The sequence below is a fragment of the Lycorma delicatula genome, chromosome 1 (genome assembly GCF_047948215.1).
Source record: "Lycorma delicatula isolate Av1 chromosome 1, ASM4794821v1, whole genome shotgun sequence".
NCBI classification, from domain to species: Eukaryota; Metazoa; Arthropoda; class Insecta; order Hemiptera; family Fulgoridae; genus Lycorma; species Lycorma delicatula.
Genome location: NC_134455.1, coordinates 283,810,776 through 283,826,881, shown reverse-complemented (window position 1 = coordinate 283,826,881; position 16,106 = coordinate 283,810,776). Strand labels below are relative to the sequence as shown.

The following is a 16,106-nucleotide window of genomic DNA, read 5'->3' as shown; positions in this document are numbered from 1 at the left end:
CTAATGTGATAGACGCTAATGATCAGATTGGCAGAAATATTGAGAAGATTAAATTGAAAAGACTACGCAGAACGACATTAATATCAGACATTCGTGCAGGGAGTTAGGCAGATGTAGGTCAGGGTGGAGGAGTTGTGGCGATGCCGAAAACATTTTGAGTACTAAGAGAAATTCCAAAAGCTTTGTATAATCTCTTAAGAGTGTTGATCTAAGAGCATGGCTGAATGAAATACTGTAAAAATAGTAGTTTCAAAAAACTGCAGAAAATTATTTCTTCAGTATTATGTTACATAATATACAACTTAATCGATATACCCATACTAATGTTAATTACTCGTATATTATAAAATAAGTCTATTTAACATTTAATGTTCAAGGCTTGCGAATAGGCGCAAATTTTATTTGTTTTGAAGCAGGGACATGCAATAAGCTTCTGAAAAAAAAAAGATTTGTTTTATATAGTGGTTAAGATTAATGACTAATTAATTTACTGAGACAGTGATTTATAACGCATAAGATTAAGTCAGTATACACTGCAACTGAGTTTTCATGTTTAGTATTTTTTAAACTTAATAATAAACTAAATATACTTCAAAACTGGTCACAGCGGATGTTTTTTTTCAAATCACATTGGTCACAAACAAAGTGGTCACTATTGAATTTTTTTTGTATCTCAAATTATATTGAAAATCGGTTACGTAAATTAGAAACCACAAGTAAATTTCACCATCATAATCAATTTGTAAAGGATTTTCCCTGAAAACACCTTAATTAGTTACATTTTAGATATCCATAGAAAAATCAAATGTAGCATCAGCATTGAAAAACTCCAGCCAGGAACGGCTTAATGGAAATAATAATGTCCATTACTGCGAATAAAACCACAATGTAAAAAGAAAAATACTTACATAGGAACTTATAACAATACTAATATAAATGATCATAAACATAAATATTTTGATGATGCATAACTTAGGAAGAGAGGCTTCGTCCTGAGTATCACTATTAGGTTCCTAGATCCAACACATGTTCGGCCTTTAATCCTCTTTCATCTTCATTTTTACAGTTCATTTTTAAGATAGTTTACGTGATCGTTAACACTTATTCTATACTTAGTTGCAAGTCGACTGACTTCCTCTCAAACACACATTAACTCTAAGTACTCGTGAATTTCGTTGTTGCTTACGAACCATGTCACCTCTGTGTGCATCTCGCAAATTTATTCTAAAAACGCTGAATCACCTCTATATTGCTGATACTTTTCATACCTCAGAGTTTGATTCCGTATGTCCAAACCGATTTTAAAATCATTTTGTACAAAAATAGCTTGTGAGATAGGGATAGCTGCGATTTTCTGCCTAATAAAAAGGATAGTTTCTTAAATTTAATACCTAGCTATTTACGTTTTTCTTTGTAGTAAACCTTCCATGTTAGAAGACAATCTAGGTGAATACCTATTTAACATACATTTTCTAGCGGGATGTAACTTCCATCTAAATTGATTCCTGGCAGTCATCTCTTCTCACCGCGAATTTCATGCGAGTCGATTTTCCTTGATTGATTTTTATTTTTAGTTTCTTCAACCATTTGGCTGGAATGTCTAACCAAATTACAAATTAGTCCAAGCTTACGTCGGATCATCATCGACAATCACGATTGTCATATCGTCAGAAAAATATGCAACAACGGTATTGTCTGTGATTGGAAGATCCGCAGTGAAGATGAAGTAGAAGATATTCCCCAAAACTGAGCACTGAAGAACACCCGAAGAAGTGTCAAAGGATTTAGATATCTCTTACTTGTATTTAATCTGGGAAAAGTGTTTATCCGAGTAACTGTGCATTATTAAATTAAAAGGTTGCGGTAGATTTGGTTTTAGTTTGTATAGCAGGCCAGACAGTCAGATCTTATTGAATGCTTGCTGGATATCTAGATAGGCAGGTGAACAGAACCTTTTCTCCTCCAAGTAGTTAGTAACAACACAAATAATCTTGTGTATGTATTCAATGTTGGAGTGACCAACGCGGAAACCGAAATGGTGGTAGGAAATAATGTTTCCCTGAAGTAATAGCCTTTTGAATACCTTAGTCTAAATTGGTAGTAGGCTTACAGGCCTGTACGAGAACTCGTCATTAAAGGATGATAATGTTTTTAACAGTATTGTTTTTTTATATTAGATCTACTTCTGATTTTGGATATATAAGCAATCCAGAGGCCAAAATTAAATAGAATTTTACGAAATAGAGAAGCTAATTTAAAGTGGTACTTAAATTTATTGCCCTATTAAAGATTTAATATAAAAGATAGATATAATATAAAAAAGCAATATACTATTAAAAATATTATATTGCTCTTAGTATCCGGTAAAAAGTCGATAAAATATTTATTTTTATTTTCAGCTTTTATTTTTAATAATGATGTATTAAAATTACTTCTGATTAAAAGTTTTGTTTTTTCCTTAAACTATTTTCTTAAAACAGCTAGCCTGAAAACTTAAATAGATTTTATTTCAATTCAAAAAATACTAATATACGTACAGTGGGTGTCGTGTACTCCAATCTTATCTTCATTATGAGAGAAATTATAAATTTTTATTTGGGTTAAAATCACGAAATTTCTTAATATTAAAAGAACACATGTTATTTCAAATTGAATCAGCCTAATCGAATAAATAATGTGTATCTACGTCTCATTAAACTTGTTAGATAATTATTGAAAAATTCAGTACCTAACATCCGATTCAGCCGACAAAATCATTTGACTGAGAAGGGAAAAATCAAATAAAATCTCAAATTTAAATCGTAAGGTTAATTTTGCCTGCCCCTCTCTTGAGAGGACTAGACTACGGCAGGCAAAGTTGATGGGAACAGAGAAAATTAAACTTAAATTAATTGCAAAGTTTGTGATACTAGCCATGCCATAGGATTGTGTGAGAATTCGGCGAAAAAGTTACTCTGGTTGATTTAGATCGATATTAAATCTAAAGGAAGGCTCAACTGCATTACCAAATTCAAAATTTCCATTTTTATTTTTTCCGAAGAATCGTTTTTAAGCTAGTAGTATAAAGTTACAATAATTCAATAACAGCACAGTGAATAAAACGAATCATTCATTTCACAAATAAAAATGAGGTTTAGAAAGCTTCTCCTATACATTACTATACTTAACGAAGACACATTTATGCATTATCATATATATTTATTAAGCTGATAAGAACAGATACTACACTTTGATCTTAGCCAAGAGGCCGAGAAGAAGAAGAGTAAGAAAAGACCCGGTGCCACGTTACGGCTATTTGAGGTATGTCGTGGTTTCCAAATGGGCAAACAGAAAACCACTCAAAAGAGCTGACACCGGCGAGCCGACCTGCCATGCCGGATGTTCAGCCGGTAGGCGGAGAGGCTCGTTAGAGTTTACCAGACACTCCCCTGGGTGGCGCAATACCAACCAGTCGGACCGGCCCAGGGGAGTAGAGTGAAAAAAAAAAAAATATATATATATATATATATATTTATTTATTAACAAGAAATGAAGTGCTCGCTCTCATTTAGCATGAGAATGTGATTGACAATGAACTCCCAAAGCAAACTGAGTGTAATTATAATAAATTTAAAAAAAAAAAGTAATTTCGTTGATCGATTAACTAAAGTAATGAATTTTAATCTACAGATCATGGCGTGCAAAGAAATAACTAACCAGAATATAAGATGGTTGGAGAAATACTTGTCAATCAGTTACTATTTTTCAAATTAAAAATATCTAGAATCTTACAAAAAAAAAAATTAATATACGATAAAAATCCATATACCTAACTATGTAGTAGTAGTCTTATAAGTGATAAATAAACCTCATTTTGTGCTGTAATAGTTGTTATGCTAAGAATTATTAAAATATAACATTAAATTAAAAACCTGTTCTAATTTATGCTATTTTATCAAAAAATCCATTAATCAATAAGAAAACCATTGTTTACACTTTAAACCGCATTTCATTACGATTGATATTCAAATGTTTGAACTATATAACATAGGGAAAACGTTTATAAAATATTTGGTTATTATGAGTTAAAAAATGGATTTTTATCTTGACATTCATCAACTATTAATTACTAATTCAGTGAAAGCGGGTCTTTAAGAAAAATTGTATGTCGTTCCCCAGTAACTGTATAGAGACGATTTATTATTTACAGCACAAGGTTAAGTTACATAAATTCAAAATTTTAGTTGTCTGTTAAATTAGAATAATATTTACCAAGAGAATTGAAAAGGTACTTTAAAAAATTTCCGAAGTTTGTTCGTATAAGGGAGGAAATCAAGTAGTACCATACATCCTTTTTGTCAACTGCAGTCTACTTTTAAAAACATAAAGTATGAAGAATAAAAACTTTCATCTGAAAAAGAAAATATTTTGGTTTTAAGAAGGAATAGCTTAATATTTCATTAATCTAAGAAAATACTAATACCAATTACAAATTAAACAAATGAGGTATTTTACATTTTATACTGTAGGAAACTAAACTGTATTTTAGTATATATATATATATATAAATATATATACTTTATGTATATATATTTATATATATATATAAAATATATTTGTGTTTCATTCTATATTTGTATTAACTTGTATATTTGTGCATTGAAAACAGGTTCTTGACCGAATTTTTCTTAAAAGTACTGACAGTAATAATTTATTTTTGTTACACTTGAACTATAAAATGTATTTTTTTTTTTTTACGGGCATCGACTGCTAGGGTCATTAGCCCTCGTCACATTCTTTAAAAGAAATTAGTATCACCATCAGGATCGTCATATGTAAGGGTGTAAAGGGCTCTTACATTTTATTTAAAAGCACAAACTACACGAAATATATTAAGACAATAAAAACAACAAAGACAAACACAACACTTACGGGGTGTAAAGGGCCCCGATATTAAAAATTGAGTTAAAAATCTTAATGAACATGAAATTAAAAATGTATGTCTATACAATACCATTTCCTTATTCTACCTGTCTCGTTTATTAATTTGTTTAAGTACCCTCGGGGCGACCAGAACCGCCGTGAAGCAGTATATTAGTCGTGCCAGGATGCTGTGGCAGTAGACTCCTTATAAACAGGCTACAGGCATCCATTGCGCTTACCCATAGCCTCGCGTCCTCAGTTTACCCTTGAGGGTCCCCCATGCCATCATTGGACACACCCCGACTCACTGCTCTTGAATGCAGACGAGCCAGGATGGCCTAGGAAAGAGGGCTACCTCCCATCACTATACGTGCCACGCTTCGAGACTCCCTTATACGTATATATAAAACTACCGCTTAGAGTATCTTTTACCACAGCTTTAAAAATTTTCAACTTTTACAGACTTCTAAGACAACCACTGGCGTGTAAATAAGCAACTATCTTTTCTTCATTTCCATTATCCAGATCAGCAGCGATGTCATTTCTTAGCCAGAACCTCTTTCTGAGGTCCTCATATATTGTACACTCTTCTACTAGATGCTTAATTGTAAGTGTTTTATTACAAACACCGCACATTGGTCTCTCTTCCCCGGTTAACAAATATGAATTTGTTAATCGCGTGTGACCGATTCTAAGTCTGGTCACAGCTACTTGTTCACGACTAGTCAACTTAAATTCGCTTTTCCATTTATATGGAGAAGTTTTTACAGAGTTTAATTTTGTATTTAAACTCCTCCAATCAGTACTCCATTTGTTTCTTACTATGTTAGACAGTTTTTAACATCTGCCACTCTTACAGGAAATGCATCCAAATCATCGCAGACTGTTGCCTTTCTGGCAGCTTCGTCTGCGCTTTCATTACCTGTAATACCAGCATGCCCTGGGGTCCATACAAATACGCATCGCTGTCCTCGTTGATTTAAAACGTATAAAATGGACAGGATGTTTGAGATTAGGACATTCTTAATGTTTTTGTTCCGAATTGCAACAAGTGCACTTAGAGAATCGGAACATATTAGCACTCTCTCTTCGCAATAATGTTCTGTGTAGCGAAGAGCTTGCTGAATGGCAGTAAGTTCTGCCGTATAAACACTGGCCATATCTGGCAGTTTCCAAGAATGGGCTTATACATTTACATATATGGAGCATCCAACACCATGTTCGGTTTTAGAACCGTCAGTATAAATTCTAATATGTTCTTCGTAACTACTGACAGTTGCCAAAAATTCCTGTTGGATGATAACTCCTGGCTTCTTTTTTATTTCTCCCTGAGAGAGCCAATCTTGTATTTACCGCTGGCAAAAGCCATGGCGGTATTTCTATCGTGGAAATTGCTAGTGTCTCTGGAATAGCAATTTCGTATTTTCTTCTTAATTCGTGGTACCTAATTCCGGCTGGATTATTATTATTATTATTATTATTATTATTATTATTATTATTATTATTATTATTATTATTATTATTATTATTATTATTATTATTATTATTATTATTATTATTATTATTATTATTATTATTATTATTATTATTATTATTATTATTATTATTATTATTATTATTATTATTATTATTATTATTATTATTATTATTATTATTATTATTATTATTATTATTATTATTATTATTATTATTATTATTATTATTATTATTATTATTATTATTATTATTATTATTATTATTATTATTATTATTATTATTATTATTATTATTATTATTATTATTATTATTATTATTATTATTATTATTATTATTATTATTATTATTATTATTATTATTATTATTATTATTATTATTATTATTATTATTATTATTATTATTATTATTATTATTATTATTATTATTATTATTATTATTATTATTATTATTATTATTATTATTATTATTATTATTATTATTATTATTATTATTATTATTATTATTATTATTATTATTATTATTATTATTATTATTATTATTATTATTATTATTATTATTATTAGATATTAGTCGGTGACCATCGTGCCTGGCAGTATCGACAAGTGTGTTGGATGCGGACAAATGTTTTATGGATGGCAAAAGTATCTTAGTTGTTGTGCGTACGACAGACGTTGTTGTCTCGTCTTAGTTGTTTTGGGTAATCTTCGATGAATTATGTATTGTAAAATAAAAGTGCTTCCAATGTCCTAAATGTCTAGTAATGGAAGGGAAGAGGAGTGATGTTAATCCTGTTAGGTCTTTGGCTCTTTTGAGTAGTGTTTCTAAAGCTTCTGATGTTGATGGGCCTGTTATTGGACAGATTATTCAGAATAATGAGAGTGCTGGTGGGGATGAGTTTCTCTCGAGTAATGTCTCCGGGCTCTCATTGAGGAAGGGTTCAAATTGGTCGTGTCTGTCGTTTTATCTGAATTTGCCACAATAACGAAGGAGCTGGTGGAGCTTAGGGCAGGGAATACTGACCTTAGGAGCTCTTTCTCTGTGCTCAGTAGTCAGCTTTCTTGTAAATTTATGTTTTTGAGCAACTTTCACGTGCCGCAATGCCTGCTGTTCACAAGCCTAATTGGGCGAATATATTTACTTATGCAATAGGAAATAAAAGTAAGAGTTCTCCGTCTCATAAGCCTGCAGTGCAAGCAGATGGCTTTGTTGGTAAGGTCGGATCTGACACGAGTGCGAGTTTATCTTTCTCGTCTGTTTTGAGGAATGGAAGAGTCAATAATAAGTTAGTAAGACTGACGATATAAATGACAATGTTAACAATATCAATGTTTCGGTTGACGGCGACGTAGCCCGAAGTGACAAAACGGTGTTGGTTTCAGTTGACGAGAAATCTCCTGCAAGTGTGAGTATGATACCTGATTCTGACATGAATAGTTGGGCTAGGGTAACTGGAAGAAGAAGATCACAGGTGTCTGGCCATGAACATAAGAGTGGTAGTCAATCCTCCCAGCCTAGAAAGCTGAATGTCGGCTTTGGTTCTTATGGTACGGTAATAGATCTCGCTTGTTCGAGGAAGAAAAGGCTTTTTGTATCTACGTTTGCTTCTACAGTCTCTTCATGGAATGTGCAGGGTATACTAACATCACTGGCTTTTCCATTCGTAAAGTGTCAACGGCTGAAAACGAAATATGACACATTTAATTCATTCCATGTCGAAGTATTTGAAGTTGATTTTGAAAAGGTCATGAATCCGGCTGTTTGGCCTAGTGGTGTACTACTTGCGCCTGCTTATGGGAGACTTTAAGAGGACTGTGGTATTGTGGAGAAGTATCTTCGAATGCCAATGGAGGATGGCTCTACTAAGGCTACTCTGAAATGAACCTTTAGATATACTATCAAAATGTGAGAGAGAAACTATGTTGGCTCGACGGCTTGTGGTGGTGGTTCTGTCATCGCTGTTGACAATAGAATCGATTTCCTTCGTAGATATGACTTGGAACTTTTGAATGAGGTGGTATAGATTGAGGAGCCAGGTCCTGGTGTAAAGAGTCTTCTTATCTTTTTATTGTATTTTCCTCTGATTTTGTCGGAATGCATAATTGAGAATTATTTTAAATCGTTGTTGGATATTCTTGACATACTAAATAATGATGTTATTATAATGATTGATTTCAATTCTGCAGGTGTTTCTTGGAGAGACAGATCCTTTTGCTCATACGTAAATTATTATTCTAAACTGAAAGCTAGATCTATTTTGAGTTTGTTGATTTGGACAGTTTCAATATTTTATGCAACGAAAGTTATGAATTTTTAGATAATCATTCTGCACTTGACTTAGTTCTTACAAATTGTGTCGTAGACTTGGATTTATCCTTTTAGAATTAATTACTTAAAAAAAAGTTTGCCTTTGTTGTAGCTTGTCAATGTAGAAAGCACTTTACTTGAAAATAATTCCTTTAAGGATAACAAAACGGAAATAAATAATGAAACCCATAAAGAATTACTTTGTGACAATTATCTCAACCGTTATAACACTTAAAAACAAAAACAACAAAAAACAGAAGATTTAACAGCATAAAGTAACGTTAAAGCCAATTTTAATTTTGCTCGTTCTCATTCATAACTTATTTTTTAGAAATTATGTATAAAATGTAAATGATAATTTTTAGTGGAAGGTATTTTAAGGTTTAAGTAAGGTTTAAATATTTTTGTCATTGTTTTGAAAATAACTGTTAAAACGTTTAACTCTTTTTAGCTAATGAAAATAAGAAAATCCTTACACACCTTAACACACGTGTGCGAGGTGCGAGCACACTCAGCGACACATACAAAACACGCTTACATAGAAATACAACTAAATATATCCTTCTGGCAAGAAAAAGAAAACCAACTTCACAAAATTAAACTAAAGAAAATAAATTTAGGAGACATATAGCAACAGATGTTGACAAATGATGATATGTAAAAGCTTATTTAAAAGGATGATGGAAACAGGAATTTCATACAAGGCACATCATCTCAAGCATAAAGGCTCTTCCGTAGAAAATACTATCTTTATCAAGAATAATATTACACACTAAAAAATTATATCTAAGGAGATTTGTACGAAGTTAAATAAGCATATCTATTAAATGGAAACAATGTGAAAGACAGAGCGACAAATATTAATAACATCAAAAAATATTGTACTGATCGTACTTTAATAGCCACAATGATAGTAAAACCAAACAATTATATCTTAAAATCACCGAAAGCATTAATAAAAATTAATTTCAAATGATCTTTTCCAAAGTTTTAGGATGGTATGAAACACATTGCAGCAACGACAGATGTAAAAGAAAAACCGTTCAAAATATGGAAGAGACCAGAAAAAAATAAGTGAAAACTATACTGGATCCATAAATCAGAACAGAAGATACTTGATGTTAAATAAAACTCGGAAGAAGAATGGCATGAAACCAACGTATATCCTGTTAGTTGGTAATACTATACAAGGTTGTTTTCAATTAACATTATTACACTACGCTACTGAAATAATCTTACTTGATTTATGTACAAGTTAACTGTCGAATTTATTAATGTTTTAGTCTATAAATTTATATTCCACATTGAGACTTGTGGGTATAACATTGAAATTATAAAATAATTATTTTATAATCCCTTTCTTAGAATCAAACAAAAAAATTGAAGGATTAAAGTCACAATTACAGTAAAATTTACACATGTGTATTTATTAGCTGCTGTAGATGTATACTTGAGGAGCAAACCAGTTTCGCAAAACCCGAGAGAAATCACCTGGAAACTGGAAGAGAAAAAATAAAAATATAGTATAATAATTATTTACTTATAAGTTGTGAAGATAAGTACTTTGAGAACTGATTCCAAACTTAAATACGAATATATGATAAAAAGTCATAAAGTTAGCATAAGTCTGAACACACTTCGTTTTTGGTAAATGGTTAACGAAACTTTTTTTACAGATTTCTGCCTCATAATAAAGAAGATTCTATAATAAAACTCTTGGGGACACAAATTATGAGATTATACAGAGTGATTTTTTAGTCCTGTTACCCAATTGTTAATGTCTGGTAATTTTTTTCAAAGAAAGGGAAATTTTGTTTTGTGACACGAAGTTGGTAGCGCTACTCAACCGCTATAGATACGGCAGTGTGAGTTGATTCTCCTTGAGCTGTGTAAACGTTTGTGCCGTTTCCGGTCGTGTTACGAAAAGAATGTTTTTTTACCATAGAACAACGTGTTTTCATTCTTGAACAATATTTTGCTACGAAATCGTACGCGAGTGTAAAAGAATCATTTAACATTAAATTTGTTGGTGTTCCTCCGCCAGAAAAAATGTCAATTTCTAGGCTAGCAAACCGATTTCGAGAGACAGGTAGTGTTTGCGACAGAAAACGTACTGGTCGATCAACTCGCTTGACAGATGACGTTTTAGAGAATGTGAAAACAAGATTGCTCAATTCTCCACGGAAAAATTTACGAAAATTGTCCACTCAAGTTGGTTTGTCATATTCGAGTGTTCAGAAAGCTGCTAAAAAATTGAAATTGTATCCGTATCGCGTACGATTAGTCCAAGAGCTTCAGCCTCCAGATTTAAACAAGTGATTGCAATATTGCCGTTGGTTTAGGTCTCTCGTAAATGATAACGGAATCGAATTTTTAAACACATTGTTCTTTAGTAATGAAGCTTGGATCCATCTCGATGGTTATGTGAACAGTCAAAACTGTCGAATTTGACCGGTTGAAAATTCTAACGTTTTTCAAGACAAATCTTTGCATCCTGAAAAATTGGTATATGTGTGTGTGTGTGTGTGTGTGTGTGTGTGTGTGTGTGTGTGTGTGTGTGTGTGTGTGCGATATCTCGTCATCGTATAGTCGGACCTATATTCTTCAAACAGACAGTAAATGGTGAAGTACACAGGAATATTGTGCGCCAATTTGTGTCCCTCCTGGAACCTCAAGAACGGTACTGCTGGTTTCAGCAAGACGGCGCTACATGCCACATGTCTCGAAAAACCATGGATTTTCTGCAAGAGTTCTCTGATGATCGAACAATAAGCAAGGGCTTATGGCCTCCAAGGTCCCCAGACCTCACATCTCCTGACTACTTTTTGTGGGGCTATATTAAGTCCGAGGCCTTCAAAAACAATCCTCACACTATTGATGAACATAAAGACAATATTACAGACTTAATCACGAATATTTCCAATGCACCTCTTAAAAAGGTTTCTGCTAGTATGCTGAAAAGAATCTGTGCGTGAATAACCGCAAGGGGTGAGCATTTTCAGCATATTCTTTAACAGTTATGTAAGTAATAGGTTTTTATTAAATCTCTTTTGTAAGTAAAAAAATACATTTTTTTATTCCACCTAAATTTCCCTTTCTTAAATTACATTTAAAATTGGGTAACAGGACTAAAAAATCACTCTGTATTAATGGTATTCCACTTGAACAAAAAAAACTTTTAAGAAGTAGACTGAAGAAATGTGTTTTCAGTCATTTCTGAAAAATTTGTTGTGTGGCATAGTAATAAATAATGTAGGGAAACATTTCTGAATTCGAATGTAAGAAATTCAATTAATACTTTTAAAAAATACACAAAAATATTAATAAAGTTGTATAATTATAAACCTAACCAAAAACCAACAAAAATTTTATTCATTTACCTATTAACGTTAAAACTATGGTTACACACACTTATTGTTTGAGCAATCTTCAGCATAGTAAATTGGTAATAGCAGTTGGTATTCTTATAGCATAGTACATTCTTGGTAATATGGTTGTTTGAAACTAATCTAACTGTGTTCAATATGATATGAACATATCATATTGAATACAGTTTTGTTCACCGTGACACTAAAGCCAAATGCATAAAACAAAGAACTTATTTCCTTTTTTTTTAAAGAGGTAAGAAGTTTAATTGCGTTTTTTCATTCATATATCTATTTTCAATTTAAAGTATTATTTTATAATAATAACATTATAGGAACTTTTAAATTTAACTGTATTAGGAAAGTATTAGGAAAATAAAGCATTTGCATACAGAAATATAAAAGGTATTATACATGCATATAGAGTATATATTAATAGAAAAATATTTCTATACTTGTAATTGCATACATAACACAATACTAGATAGGCGGTTTCATTTGATGAAAATCTTTTGAAAATTTTTTATTAGTTATTTTATTATCAGTTATGTGATAACGAAATGAATTGTAGGACGTATAATACGCTTAAAATATGGAAAACTGGCAACAGCGTGCTTTGGCGGAGTTCCCAGGCGTATGACGTCACACTTGTGACGTCATTGCTGAGAACATTGACCCGTCTCTTCTCAATGGATACCTTCATGTACACGTGCATTGAAATACCTGGGGATTGCTATACGATTCCTATTTCTAATACGATACAGATACGATGGTATATATTAATCCAGCAATGTCCAAAACCTTACTTTATTGTTTATTAACCATTCGGAAGGATATATACAACACAATAAAACAACCATCTCCATAATAAGAAAACCATACTCTTTCGCATAATATTAAATAATCTCGGTGACCAATAAGGATCTAATTTGGTTACAAATTTTAATCTTGAAATTTATTTAAAAAACCTGGTAAATGAAAGCTAATCGCCTATTTTAGTATAATTCTTAGTAAAATATGTTTGCAACTTTAAATTTTAAAAACTTTACACAATACGATCACGTTTGTACGCATTTATAAACGTAGAAAAAGTAAGCTCCAATAACATATTTAAAATAGTACTCGATAAATAAGTGAATTAAACTATTTAATAAGAATACTAAATTAAGTAATTAACTGCAAACAGCTCAGGAAAAGCTAAATGGATTTCTGGTAAAACAATGTCTGAGTGAAAAGCCTAGTAAAATATTTCTGGGGAAAAGTGGAAGTAAGGTACACAGTTCAGTCCTTAATGTTTAATTTATTATTGGTGCAATATCAAATTTGAGGTAGAGTTTAAGTTTGCAAAATTAATCTTTTCTTACTGAAATTTTTCAAGGATTTCAATAGCAAATATTTTTATTAGAAAAAACGGGTGCTGTAATTCTAATGGTCTGAACATTGTGAAAAAAAAATAGAACAGATTATTATTAACTATTATTATTATTATTTATATTTTAATGTTACAACTACCCGTTGACCCTACAGTGCACCCATTCTTGTTTTGCTCAATTGAAAAGAGATTTACTAGTTAAGTTTCTGTTAAACAAGTTAAATTTAGCAAAGAAATCTCTGTTTGAAAAACAGTTAATATTACAACATATTCATTTGTGTAAGCTTTTCCTAGAAATCTTACAAAAATGAATATTCCTTTATAAAAATAATTCAATTACCAATAGGAAATACGAAAAGCAAATTAGAATAAAATCACTTACTGTTGAAACCATCATTTTCAATTATCCTTTGAAAATATTCAACAACCGACAACTAGCAGAAGCAACATAATTATTAAGGATCCACCTAAAAATTGTAATGAATAGATTATTTTAAATATAAGTATGCTACTAAAATACTAAACCACGAAATAAAAATTTACATTTGGAATGAAATTTAGAAAAATGTTGCCAAACGTTCATTTAAAAAATACTAGAATATTAAAACAAAATTAAACTAAACTTTACAAAGAGAGGAAGGGGAAGAAGAAGATTTCAGTTGATTGATGGGATTGTGGAAAGAGGAAAATATACGGAAACAAACACTTGCACAAGACAGAAACAAGTGAGAGCAGCCATGGTAAGACCTTCCCCATTGGTAGAATACAATGTATGGTGAATTATAACAATTTTTTGAATTGGTTAAATAGCAGATTTAAATCCCCGATGGACTTTTAAATGTACTGAAAAATATGGTGAAAGTGATTCATTCAACTGTTTACGCGTGTACAGACAAGAAAAATAAAGATCGCCCTTGACCTAATTTACCGTCAAGCAATATACTGGCTACATATAAAGTGATGTAGTATCCAGAACAGCTGTAGTTAAAATTCTGCTACCAAACCTTATATAACCGAACAAACAACGGCTGCCATTTAATGAAAATTTTGTATTATCCCTCAAAGCAAAAAGACCATTCTGTAGTTTAAACATTCATATCAACGCAAATAAGAAAGAATGTTATTTTATCTTACCATCACAGAACTAAATTTAAAGCAATTTCCCACCACCAGGTTCCAAAATTACTATTTTTTACAAAATTCAATCTTTTAAATAATATTTAATAATGTCGTATGGTTTTTTCTGTTGTGAATCGCTCAGTTATCTAATATGATCTAACGTAAACTTATAAAAATATTTTTTTTTAAATATATTAATAAAAAAGTAAGCGGTTTACCTATGTTTTTAACTCCTGGATTCACTGATAATCTACTATAATTTTCCTGAATAAATCTTTGAGAAAAGTAAAAAAGATAAATATTCCTCACATTATCGTTTTACAAAGGATGATAACGTAATATTACAAACTAAAAAAAAACTATACCATTTATAGAGCTTAAAAAAAGAAGTTCTCATTATTGATTTTTTGTCGCATATTTCATCAATATCACCAAGTATGAAGTTGCTAATAATATGGTAAAGTCGTCCTGTGTTCATAAACCTGTGCAAAGGACGAAGGAAAGTTAAAAGATATCAGTCGCTTATGTTAAATAATGACAAAAATAGATGCTACAAAATATGAGGAGTAAAGCGATTCTCGATGGATTTTTCTTCATTTAACTGGCAAGCTTCGTTGTATAAACATGCCATTTTCATAGAAATATTGATGAAATTCAGCATAAAAGTAATACTTTCACTCTGTTCATTACAGTTACAGTGGCAGGCTACATAGAGATCAACTCGATTCTAAGTGAAAGAAGTTATCCTCTTGTGAGTCTGATGATTAAATAGACCACAGCCATAGGAAGATTGATGAGTATAGTGTATCCAACAGATTAATCTATCTCTAGATTAATGGTTGAATCTAGAAATGATTTCATTTTATATATGCCCACATTCAATAAACAAAAAATTTGTGTAATGTAAACTCCTAACATTTACCCGCATCATATATGTTTATAATTGTTAGTATAATAAGCTTTATTTATAATAAAATAAATAAAATTTTTAAATAACAATTGTAATGTACATTGTAAAACTCTAAAAGGTATACAGAGTTTCAATAGAAAGTGGGTGTAAACGAATAATAAAAATTATCTTTCATCGTGAGAGGGTAATCAAAGAAAAAAACAATTACAGTTTAAAGATGTTTCTTAGTTAAATTCTAATATTTTCAGGTCAAAAGCTTTTAAAAATTATATTGAATTCGATCTATTCTTTAAAAAACATATTGTTAAGAATATAGCCTGAATTATACACCCATATTTTTATGCATTTTATAAAAATAAAATTATTTTTTTTAATAACTCTATCTTTAGCCATATCTAAAGTTCAGAAACATACAATTTGCTAGATTTTTATACTATATGTGTCACGCAGTTAAGCAGAACTAGTTATCAGATGTTTGAGAAAATGGAAAAAAATGTTTATATTAGCCAGAAAGACGTATGTAACAACTTTTCTTAAAATTTCTCATTTTAAAATGAGACTATTACCTTACTTAGAAACTGTTAAAGGAGATGATTGGTGAAAACTAAGTTTCTAAAGCCACCGCTGCTTTATACTTACAAAAACATCAAAGTCGTTA

The 16,106-nt window shown here is 31.0% G+C and overlaps 1 protein-coding gene and 1 pseudogene across 1 annotated transcript in view; both read right to left on the bottom strand.

Annotated features, from left to right (window-relative positions):
- The window catches only part of LOC142332349 (voltage-gated inwardly rectifying potassium channel KCNH6-like), a 792,659-nt gene that overhangs the window by 496,241 nt on the left and 280,312 nt on the right, over positions 1-16,106 (bottom strand). The gene's annotated exons all lie outside the window — the stretch shown is intronic.
- On the bottom strand, positions 3,127-3,259 carry LOC142318569 (U2 spliceosomal RNA; annotated as a pseudogene).